General features: G+C 36.2%; 1 long non-coding RNA gene across 2 annotated transcripts; it reads right to left on the bottom strand.

Annotated features, from left to right (window-relative positions):
- Positions 1–4,339: 4,339 nt before the first annotated feature.
- Positions 4,340–12,283, bottom strand: LOC117225867 (uncharacterized). 2 transcript variants are annotated; one of them, XR_004491642.2, is made up of 2 exons: positions 11,939–12,283; positions 4,340–5,703 (listed from the first exon to the last, which is right to left on the bottom strand). It is a non-coding gene; the product is annotated as an uncharacterized LOC117225867 (long non-coding RNA). The 2 variants fall into 2 exon arrangements; XR_004491641.2 differs by lacking the exon at positions 11,939–12,283 and adding an exon at positions 9,206–9,582.
- Between the last annotated feature and the right edge of the window lie 765 nt (positions 12,284–13,048).

Below are 13,048 nucleotides of genomic sequence, written 5' to 3'. Positions count from 1 at the left end.
ATTTAAAATCAAGTTCGCTATTTAATTGTCTCGGACTGCCGTAAAAAATTAAGTTACTATGTGATGTCACAGAAGTATAGTGTTTCTGTAAGTGCAATAAAAAAATCTATAAAAAATATTTTGTACAATGTATCACGGTGCAAGAAGACCGTCGTATTGTCCTCAAATGTCGACAAGATCCAACAATTCTGTCAGAAAACATTTAGGAGTAAACGTTTCAACAGGAATAATAAATAGGAAGTTACATGAAGCTGGACTAGTATGCCACAAGGCTAGGCGTAAATTATTTAATATAAAATTGATATGAAGAATCATTTGTCTTTTGCGAAAAAAATATATGCCATAAATAAATATGCCATTGTCATTTCGGTAAAACATAATAAAGATTGATGAAAGTAAATTTGAGTTGTGGCAATTGAAAAAGAAGTATCAAGTTTGGAGAAAAAAAATGAAACGTTTATAAAATCGTTTATTACGCCTTTCTTGAAACAGTATTGCGAAACTGGTACAAATTGTTTGCATAGTGACTGCGGATAGGTATATCAATATTATAAATGAGAATTTAGAAATGGCAGCGGTAAAGACTCAACAACGAATTTTTGTTACAACAAATTAACGTACTGAAACATACCACCAACAAAACGAGAAAACTTTTTAAAGATTCGAATATTCCATTGTGCAGGGATGTGACATACACGAAGCCCCGACTTGAATCCACTAGAAAAGTTATGGAGCTTATTGGATAGCAAAGTATCATTGGATAAGAGAACCAACAAATCCGGATTTTTTAGAAATTTGCAGTCAGGATTTGAAATTATCGAAAAAGTTTCCATTAAAAATGTAATAACCAACATTCCTAGTTGATTACAACCTGTAATCTAAGCAAAATGTGACAACACAAAGTATTAACTTTACTGTATATTTTATTTATCATGTAATCTATTATGTGTCTAGTTATTTTTTTTTGTCCCTTGGCAAATAGCTGATTATTTTAAAAATTATGTCCATAAAAATGTAATGATTAGTTTGAACTTCTCACTAATTAATCTGTGTATTATAAGAACACAGAATAAATAAAATTTAGATTTATAATAATGCAAGTTAGATTAAATTTCATTGACATCTATTCTCCCCTCCTGTCCATTTAGTTTTGTTTTCGACTGTATACATATATATTTATAAATAATGAAAATATGTAAACAATTTCATTCATGTGCCTTTACATTTTATAGAAGAAAACAGATTTGAAAATAGTAATGAAATAGTAATGAAAAAATAGTAAATAGTAGAAAAAATAGTAATGAAAATAGTAATTCCACGCTATATTGATACCTTTTCCCTTGATATCTTGGATTTTATTGAAACTGAAATATGATATAATCTACGTGATATTAGGATGGAGAGTTTAAGTCATTATCTCGTTCGTTTCGAATTTGTTTAAAAAATACAGGCTTCTGAAATTTTTACGATTTTTCGAAAATGGGTGGTACTTAGAAATTTTTATCTCGGAAACTATTGGTTGTATCGAGATGCACTTTTTCATTGTATTTCAGAAGAATCCGCGTTTCTACATAAATTTTGATCTGATTGAAAAATTGTTTTTACTATGTTGAAAATTATAAACAAATTCTTATTTTTAAAAATACGGGTTCGAGGTCGCGTTTTTAAAAAATCGAAAAAATAGTAGTCTATTTCTTGGAATTTTCTCTACAAAAATATGTGTTCCGTAGGATGGTACGATACATATTAAAGTCACAGTGAAGTACCGAATGTGGCGGTGCGCCCCGTCGCAGGTAAACGGACTGTCAACCTATATTATTGTAATGAAGTCTAAAAACATAACTGACAAGGCTGACAGCCGCCTAGATAGTGTCATTTATATCAGTAGAATAATTTTACTAACCCACCCTTAACCAATGATAATAATATAATAATGACAATAATTTCACTTGTCAGTACTAATATGTTCGTTCGTTTAGTATCCGTGAAAAAGAGTCATTGCTCAATAAAAACCACGGAAAGGTAGTGGGTTTCTTTCATCAGGGGAGAATAAGGATGAAACAAGGAGGATAACAAGTATGGGGGTTTAAATGTTGTGGTGAAGGGTTACGAGCAAGGAGGAACAAGTTTTGCATAAAAATTTCTATAGAAGCTTCTAGTAATAATGATAGTTAATGTTGCTGCAAAACGAGCTTGTAAGTTAGCAGAATGATTTTTCTGTTCAGACTGACTTACGTAATCGAAAGAAATATTTGTAAAGGATATCCTTGCGTATTTAGATAAAGCTCGAGGTATAAGAGTCTGATTTCCTAATGGCCTTTGTAAGCTTGTACGTATTGCAAGTCTTTTAACAATTCCTCTAATTTTGTCGCATGGTCCTTTACCGTGCACTGTTGCAAGAAAATGCAATTCAGCAACAACACCAAAATTGCTAATGTGATGAGTTAGGTTTACAATTACTTATACAATTTTTTCTATTTTTATATTGCGATGCCGTCTCATCAGAGGATATCGGACAGCAGGTGTAGTATTCATGTGTTCCCCGTAGTCCCTGCAGAATTGTTGTAAAAAAAGATTTCATTGGCCAAGAGTCTGTTAGTAAAATTCGTCTGCCGATATATATGACACTATCCTGGTGGTGTATGACACTATTACTATGACACTATCCTTGCGAATTATATTTTTAAACTTCATTGCAATAATATAGGTTGACAGTGGTTCGGTTCACCGACAGTCTTAGCGGAGCACACTATCAGTTTGCTTGCGACGGGGCGTAAGCTTCGTTACCGCTACCTTCGGCGCTTCACTGTGACCTTAACAGTTCGCCAGTGGTGCCAGGTCATTTCTGATAACAAAACTTCTACATTTTATTTGATAATGTTTGAGGTACTAATTTAGCTTGGATCAAATGTGGCTCGGCACCGCCTTCCGACACACCATCCGACCGTCCGCTTTTCGACTGTGTTAACATGCGTCGCACCATCCTACGAAACACATATTCTTGTAGAGAAAAATTCAAGCAATACGGTAGTATTTTTTTCGATTTTTTAAAAACTCGACCTCGAACCTATATTTAAAAAATAAGAATTTGTTTCTAATTTTCAATATTATAAAACAATTTTTCAATTAGATGAAAATTTATTTAGAAAGGCGTATTCTTCTGAAGTGCGATAAAAAAAGTGCATCTCGATACGACCAGTAGTTCCCGAGATAAAAATTTCTAAGTACCACCAATTTTCGCAGAAATGGGCGGACATTGTAAATTTCAGAGGCCTGGATTTTTTTAAACAAATTTGAAACTTGCAAAAAGATGATTCCCCCCTCTTAAATATCACATGGACAAAATTCCAGACATCGAGGAAAAAAGTGATCGATTTGGCGAGGAATGACCCTAATATGAGTTCCTACATGTAGATTAGATTGCATAAATACTGAATATAATATATCATGACACAGGGATTACAGGAACCCAAAAGGCCGATCATACGGCAAGAGAGGCAACTGTGGTTGCAGATACATAGATGCAGAACAGAGTGGTACAATTGATGCTCCCATAAATTAAAAATCTTTCAGATAACACATTCAAAATTCATAAACACCGTTACAATTTAATAAGGATAGAACAGGTTGTTATATTCAGAATTAAAATCGGCCATACGAAAACCATCCACTTTCATATTCTATTACAGATCCCAGCACTTATCTGTACCAACTGCAACGTAATAATCGCAATAGAACATTCGCTTCTACTCTACCCGGAAAACAGAAACCACCACGAGCACTTCAAAATCTGCCCAACATTGAAGAGAGAGAGAGAACAACATATCAGATTATAATATAGTCATAATAACCCAAGAATATATGTGTAAATATGAACAGACATCATATATATTAAATTATTTTGCAAACATATTCTCTGAGAAAATGGTAAATTTTTTTGGTCCAAATGTTTTACTTTTAGGAAATTTCAAGATCCTGGTCAAGCAAATAAAATATGTCAGCTTTCAATGGACATTTTGCGAAAAGATCAGCAACCATAAGAGGATTACAAGAAATTTGGAGCTAATTATCTCCTTTGATGGGACTTCACCAAAAAATTCAAGCTTTCACGCCTCAGGAACTTTCATTTACGCTTGATGGATGGCAAAATCTTTATACATTTTAAAAATATATTTACTTAAAGGGTACTTATTGCTATTATTTACTTAAACATTTAAAAAATATATTTACTTAAAGACCAATTTGCATTAACTACCGAAGGAGAAATTGGAATACGGTTTGCATTTTTCTCATCACTACTTACGTAAAAGTGGAATATTATATTGACGAAATAATAAGCTGCATAGTAATAACATTTTATACAACATAGTAATAACAACATTCTATAGTATACGTATATGTATATAAAGAGCACGAAGCTCACGAAATCTAGATTCACAGCGTTATAAAATATTTTATTTTCCAACATTTAACAAAACTCTTTGCAAGAATTTTCAAACACTCTGAGCTTTCAGAAAAGATTCTGATTTATACGAAGAGCACGAGAATTAAAACTTATAAATGACACAGCTGAACGTGGTGATAAACTCATGTAAGAATATAATGACATATTAACAAAAACTAAGGAGGACAAGTAATACATATTATAAATTGCTGCCAGAAGTAGAAAACAGTTTCTGGATATAAAAAAAAAACATTATTAAAAGATATATAAAATATTTCACCAAACCTGTTAAAAAGGATATTTAAAAATCATGAAGATGCTTCTGTTTTGTTTCCTCTAGGCTCTAAATATTTCTTTTTGATTCTATAACAGTAGTTTTTGTACATACTGTTACGCCGAACTTTTTTCGAGCCCGTTATACGAGATTCGGAAATCGTCCGGCACTAGATCTTGCAGATGTAAAGGTCGAAGGCCCGGGACAAAAATCAACTTTCTGAACGATTGCGTAAGATCGGAAGCTCGGTGACGATGCTGTTCGAAAACCTACGATACGCGGCACGAACTCTGTAGTGTCCCAGAAGGCCGACGTTTGCCTGAATAGACCGAGAAGTCCAGAATTTGACGGGAAGATTGTGGAGACGTTCCCTGCGACGGGAAGTAGCCTCGCGTAATAGACAGAAAGTCGCGTGCGGTTGTAAACAGATCTTCAATCGATTATAATTTCGGTCCAGAGAATCGTACAAGCTACCACGCGCGAGGGATTTCGGATTGTTTGACCCGTAGGCGGTTGTTGGGTCTGATCCGCTTCCATGCTTATTCCCTTCGATTCCCCAGATCGAATTCCGTAATTTGTATAATACTCTACAAAACAGTTGCGAAATGACCCTAGGTTCGAGGCGCGATATTCTAGGCGGTTTACCCTTCCTAATTTCGCAAACTCTCCCTGATGCCGCCTTTTCAGGAACGTGGTTTTCCGGTCTGTTGAGCTCTGGGGTCCCCAGAAATCGTTTTAAGGTTTTCGCCCTCGCTGGGTACGTCGATTAATCGGGTCCTTCTTTCGCCTCCTTGAAATCGGCGAGGTTCCATTGGATCTCATAGTGACGCAGAAGGATCAAGTCCCTACTGTCCGTTCTCTCCTTTGCCCTAAATCGCCGTCCCTGATAAAAATTCCGAACGGAGGTTTTGGGATGGTCCAAGCCGTGGTTACAATTGTCCCCTTTGTCAGATTCAGTAGCGTCAACCACCAGTATCCGGACATCCTGCGCACAGTGGGTTGGATCGTGAAATTCAGTGAAATTCTGTTATAACTTTTCAACCATTAAATATCAATCAGTAGATTTCAACCGTTAAATATTTTTTGCATTTGTTAAACAATAATTTTTATTGGCATTTTTTATGAAAAAGAAAATTTTTTGTTTCAATATAATATTACAAACTATTTTTTACCTTCTAAATATGTATTTCATATTTATGTTTCATACATGTAATGTTTTGTAAAATATGTAAAATATGAATTCGAGAAACATTTTTGTAATCAATGCGTACAAAAATTACTGAAAAATTAAAAATGCATCATGAGTGAGTCAAAAAATATTTTTTATAATAATTGATAATAATTATAACTTTTTAATGGTGCATCCTAATATGATGTATAGGGTGTCACAAAAATGTCTCGCAATCCGGAAATGAGGGTGAAGGTTTAAGGCGGTCGAGTTAGCGAGCGAAACCCGACTTCGTTCAGAAGCGCGTCGATAGGAGGGGTTACGCTCAGGGTTCGGACCGCGTTCGAAGCAATGAACAAGTCACAGAGCGTGAATTTTCCGATTTGTTTTTTACTATGTGGCAGTGATAATTTTAATAAAAACACTATTTATCCTTATTTTAGAATGTCTGAAGAATATTTAGTAATTTTTCGGACCCGAAATAATAAGTAGTTTAACTGTGACAGCCGTTTTAATTTTCTGGTGTGCATGACACTTTATGTGTGCTACATGAAATTTTTATGCGGTGTGTACAGTGAAGATTCACAATAAATAACCCCGTCGAAGTACGCAAATAATATTTTAATTTAAATAATTCCGGGCCCGAACAGAATTCAACGAATAATTTGCAAAGCTATTTTATGTGAGAAATGTGAAAAATATTATTAATAAGAAACTCTCACCTATTTAGTGGTAAATCCACTTCATGATTGGAAATATGTGTCAGAAAAATGCATGATGAACTGCACAGCTGATCTGTACATGACGGTGACGAACAGAAGAATATCTCTGGGCAGGTTATTCTAACGTTCCTTTTCACTGCACTATCACTAAACATTGATTATTTGTTCGTTAATAATTATAGACGAACTTTCATGGGTTAGCATGTGTGGCCCTGAAAAGTGCCAATTTTTCTATCAGATGCGTTCGAAGTTTGCACCGTTAGCAACACATACTGCTACCTTGACATGTTTTGTAATGTTCTCCTTGAACCCTTTGCAACATCCTTGGAGTAAACGCGTTGCTGTTGTTCGCACCGTACAAGAATAATTACGTCCTTTCCATATTAATGCTCGGGACGAATTGCAGAAGATTGGGACGATGGCCGACAATGTTTTGTAGCGCAGAAATTCTAGCCTTTCTGAGTGCGTGTCGTAAGCGGCCAGGTCTCAAGAACTGGTCGTAAAAGTGACGAAATTCAGATCCTGGGCCTAGTCGCTTGAAAGTCCTCATAAGCGACGACTTTGCTGAGCTGTTTTCTTGGAGATAATTCTCCTTCCGGTTTGAAGGATAGAGAATTTTGTCACTCCTTAACAATTCAGAAAGTCGTCGATTAGGACAACTGTAGATCCCTTGCCAGATGGAGAAAAAGCGTTGAACGATACAGATCATATAGCAGACGTATCGCCGCAATATTTTCTTTCGTTGAGAATCTTTATCGTCGTTGTTTCATTATTGTTATTTTCCTTCGTTACTATAGCTATCGTGTTCTCGTTGTTTAATTTATTCGTTGTTAATGTTTTACAAATACAGTAATCTTTTCCAGAAATGTTCGGAAGTCGGATTTGAAACCGACAGATCTGAGAATACTAAGTCGCAATTCTTCAAGCCTCACGGCTCGTTTTTATAGAAACTCGGGGCAGTCGGCAAAAAAGGCAGCAGTCCCCATGCCGGTGTACATTAATACGAATGCTAGGATGAAAACGCGAGTAATGCTAAGAATAAAAACGATGCCAGAGCATCTTGTATTGTCTTCCGGGAAATCGCGTTGCGTACCGCATTACACACTTGATCGACTCCGTCGATCTTTAGTATCGACGTAGAACTATTCTAACTAAATCCAAACAATAAATTACATATATGTAGAACTAGAACAGGAAAATTCACATCAATTCGAAATTTGGCATTAACGAGAGAAAAATTACTTTATTTGTTATATTACACGTACTGCACGGACACTTATTATTCACCCACCTTTACCTACAGCTTCGTTTTCCTACAAGCGAATTCCAACTGTCCTCCATCGAACGTGAAACATTGTTGCCCATCCTGCAGTATTTCACAATTCCTTCCACGCATTATGTTATAATATTCGTAATTATTCTTGTACGGTGCGAACAACAGCAACGCGTTTACTCCAAGGATGCTGCAAAGGGTTCAGGAGAACATAACAAAGGCAGCAGTGTGTGTCGCTGTGTGGTGTGTGTCGGTGTGTGTCTCGAACTTCGAACGCGTCTGATAGAAAAATTGGCACTTTTCAGGGCCACACATGCTAACCCATGAAAGTTCGTCTATAATTATTAACGAACAAATAATCAATGTTTAGTGATAGTGCAGTGAAAGGGAACGTTAGAATAACCTGCCCGGAGATATTCTTCTGTTCGTCACCGTCATGTACAGTTCAGCTGTGCAGTTCATCATGCATTTTTTTGACACATATTTCCAATCATGAAGTGGATTTACCACTAAATAGGTGAGTTTCTTATTAATAATATTTTTCACATTTCTCACATAAAATAGCTTTGCAAATTATTCGTTGAATTCTGTTCGGACCCGGAATTATTTAAATTAAAATATCATTTGCGTACTTCGACGGGGTTATTTATTGTGAATCTTCACTGTACACACCGCATAAAAATTTCATGTAGCATACATAAAGTGTCATGCACACCAGAAAATTAAAACGGCTGTCACAGTTAAACTACTTATTATTTCGGGTCCGAAAAATTACTAAATATTCTTCAGACATTCTAAAATAAGGATAAATAGTGTTTTTATTAAAATTATCACTGCCACATAGTAAAAAACAAATCGGAATATTCACGCTCTGTGACTTGTTCATTGCTTCGAACGCGGTCCGAACCTTGAGCGTAGCCTTCGTCTTCCGTCGCGCCCCGGAGCGAAGTATCTGATCAATATATTAAAAAAATTTGTTATAAAAAATTTGAAATAAAAAAGTTAAGTCATCGTTTTTATTCTAGCATCTCTCACGAGATGTCTAATAATATAAAGGAAAGCCGCGGAGCACCAAGAATTATGACTGAGTCGATGTCCATTTTCAACTCAGAGCTCCGGGACTACTATGGAGAATTTGCTGTATCACATTTTCCAATGAGATACCTACGCTCCACCAAGGAACCAGGGTCAGTAGCTGATACCTGTCGCTACAATATAATCAACACCAACATCAACATCGGACCAGTGACGAGGGCACAATTTTTGCCTATTTTGGAAGAAGATTCAGATCGGAGGAAAAGCATTTAACCTTCGATCAACTTACCGCACTGATGACCACAGCCGAGACAATTCTCCAGTCCAATCAACCTTTACTCAGGAACCAAGAAGATCAACCTCCGTGCCCCTTACGTAAATATGAATTTGAAAACAAATTTTATATTCCCTCCTACATAAAAATTTATAATAACCCATTATTACTAACATTATATTTTCGATAACTATATTTGTTGTATTTAATATTTACATAAGATCTTTTATATTTATACTAATGTCGTTCTCTATTAGTCTTAAGTACTCCTTATTTAACTATTATTCAATCATTTCTCCGTCAATATCTCTTATTTACCATCTATAGATTACTATATACAAATTATTACTATAAGCGGATAATTGTTAAATAATTATAAGCAGAATGTACCACTAACAGCTACACCTATCTCTATAGCATAGTTCCGAATAACCATAGAGTCTAATTAATTTACGTTTAAGAATTTGTAAATATTAATCTTAAGGAGGGGGTGTCAGATACTGCAACGGTTTCCCGTGCATTACAAGTTGTATCGCCCTTTATAATATATTTCAAGGGTATTGGTGTAGGCTTTCGACAACTTCACCCTAAAGAAGAAAAGAAAGAAAATAGGACGCGAACCAAGTTGAATTAAATTAATAATTTAATAAAATGGTAATTGCTTACTTTACAGTGATTACAGTGATTCTGAAATATGTTATAGAAGACGAGATTCTGAACAACTTTTTCCTATAGATATAACCGCCGCTCGACTTTTGTTTCCGAGATATTTGCAAAATTCCTTCTATGCTACTACATTGAATTCTGCCTATGTACGCACACGTCCGTAGCAACGTATGAGTCAACGTTGGTCCGCCGTTTATCTGCTGTACTATAAACAGAAGACGAGGGTTATTTGAAACTTTTCTTTCTCATTAGGTTATGTCAAAGTTTTGTCAAATGTTGTCTTCTATAACATATTTTGGTATCAACAAAATCGGAGTTGAGGTCGCTAAAGTAAATAATTACCAATAAAATAAATCATAAAGCATAGTATTAATCAATGAATAATACTAAATCGATACAATAAATGAATGTAAAAGAAACTAAACTTAAAAAAATTAACTCAAAAGAAAAAAAAAGACAATAAACAAAATTTTGATAACAACGACCAAATAGCCAAGGAATAAATAATAAAACTAACCGCGATACAAACTTGAATCCCTAACTGCTAATAATGAAAAAACAAAAGAATAATAAAGAAAAATCATCAAAGAAAATTAACGATAGACGATGAAAAGGAAAAAAGATTTTAAAAAATATAACCTAATCGTAATAAAAATAAATAAAAAAAATTATCGTCACAATATATAATAAAACAATATATGAAATAAATAATACAATAAAATCAATAGGAAATCAGCAATAAAAATCAAAACAAAATCCAAAATGAAACACAAATGAGTAGAAAATCCATATTAATATCGATCGCAGAAGTCGAAAATGTGTTCCTGGAATCTCGCACGATATGTAATTTCATTATCGCATAAGCAACGTACGATATTCCCAATCGTCCCAAGTGCGAGAGACACGGCAAAACAACACGGGTCGAACAACAAGGACAGAGCTAATTCTCCACGGCAACCGATCGTTCGAAATGTAAGCGCTCCCCGGGAACGTACGATACGCATTACGAAAACGAAACTAATTTTCGGATCCCTAAAACGGATCTTATTGCCCAAGTTAATTTTTAAATGATTTTTCAACCAACCTCACGGTTACCGAATTCCAACTGTCCACCTGCCTTGCACGTTCGATTCCGCGTTCTTCCCCAGGGAGACAAAAATCACATGTAATAAACAATACAAATAAGTCGATAGACTCGGCGTGGCGCATAATTCTGTGTTCGCACAGATGCTGGATGCTGCAGCCATGCAGGAAAACGAAGCATGTTTTCCGATCTCTTCGAAACCGTCTCGACAAAAATTTTACGCGATGCTTCCACAATCTGTCCTCATTTCTTCTAGGGAAAAGCCCTTGAATAGGAATTTCTTCCTACGAGATAGTCCCTATTCGGGCACAAATTTTTTACAGTATCCAGCTCCGGGTCTTGCGAACGCATAGGCTGGAGTGCACGCGGTCGCGCGCGGACAGTTCACCCGGGACAAAAGTCGACCCTCCGAGAGCTCTGCGCAAGGTCGAAAGCTCGGTGACGATGCTGTTTGAAAATCTACAATACGCGGCACAAACTGCGCAGTGCCCCGGAAGACCGACGTTTGCCTGAATAGCGACGGGAAGGAACCTCGCGTAATAGACAAACAGCCGCGTGCGGTTGTGAACAAATCTTTAATTGATTATCATTTCGATCCAGAGAATCGTACAAGCTACCGTGCGCGGGGGATTTCGAATTGTTTGGCCCGTAGACGGTTGTTGGGTCTCCCCTCGCGTCCCTTGCACCTGCGGCGATTTCCTACACGTCGAAGTCGATCTCGGTGCGATGTTACCGGCCTCGTGAGATTTCCCTTCGATTCCCCAGATCGACCTCCGCCATCCTACGCAGTTTATACTATTCGAAACGGTTGTGAGATGCCCCTAGGTCCGAGACACGATATTCTAAGCCTCGAGATTTCGTCTCGAGAAGCCATGTGCTTCCTAATTTCGCAAACTCTCCCGGGACGCCGCTCACGATTCGAATTCTATACTCGCGCCAAACGGGAGTTAATAATCGAGCCATCAAAACATGATCGAAGAAATCCTTAAGATACTCACCAAGAATCGTTGCCTTCATTACCAACGCCGTTGTACTGATCCCTGGCTTTCGCTATTTATGATTTCGAACGAGTCCCTTACTGTTTCCGTTACCAGCAAGTCCCTAGACCGCTTCCGGACGTATTTCACTAGTATCACCTGTCACTTAACTCGTAACAATCGTTATCTCAATCACTCGTTACTAATCTCCTCGAAGCATACGCGGCAGTGTCTTCTATTTTCTGGCGACTCGATCAGTCAGAATCTGGGCGTCCTCCACTCCTGGTACACTCAGTTTAGCACAACGCACAGTGATGCGAGCAATGGAAAAAATAAAAAATCAACATTTTTTTATAATATAATCGTAGTCTAGAGTCTTTATTCATACGTAGACAATTAAAAAAAAAAGTAACCCTCAACACCCAGGAAATACGTTAATATTGACAATGAACAACTTGTCTTTGCTTCCACAAGCATTTGCCTGTTATATCGCAATGTTTCTAACATCGAGTTATTCAAAGTACGCGACAATAAATATTAAATATGGATGGATTATTCAATTGAAGGTATTAAACACTTGTTACTTTGATTGTGAAATGGTTTAATTACTTATCGTATATTCAGTTTTATTGTCTCAAAGTTACACATCCATTGAGGACCTAATATACATATATGTTTGATTATCTTTAACCTAACTTTTCTCGAAAATGGTAAAACATGTATTGGGATTCCTACGGAAAACTATTCCTTGAACAGTCTTCGACATTATTATACAAAATTTTCTTGTAGTGGGCTGCATTTTTAATTGAAATTGTAGTTAATGATTCGACAAATTTATTATTCAGAGTCGATGTTTTTAACGCGTTTACTTGATAAAGGCTCGGTGTGAACTGTTTCCAATATTGGTTCGCCTTTGTCAAAAAACGAATAAACGTCGAAATGTATAAAACAATCTTCTTATCAATCGCATCCCATAGTTGACACGACGCAACGCATTCTATAGTTCGGCCAATTCTGATCATGGTAACCATCCTCAGTCACCAAAGAATTCCAATTTTATTTACAAGAGTTGCATCTTTAAAAACAAAAGAATTACAATTCGTATTATACAAAACATACGAAACGTAACAA

Source organism: Megalopta genalis, chromosome 7, assembly GCF_051020955.1.
Source record: "Megalopta genalis isolate 19385.01 chromosome 7, iyMegGena1_principal, whole genome shotgun sequence".
Taxonomy (NCBI): domain Eukaryota; kingdom Metazoa; phylum Arthropoda; class Insecta; order Hymenoptera; family Halictidae; genus Megalopta; species Megalopta genalis.
The sequence above is the reverse complement of the archived record's forward strand: the minus strand, read 5'-3'. Positions and strand labels throughout refer to the sequence as shown.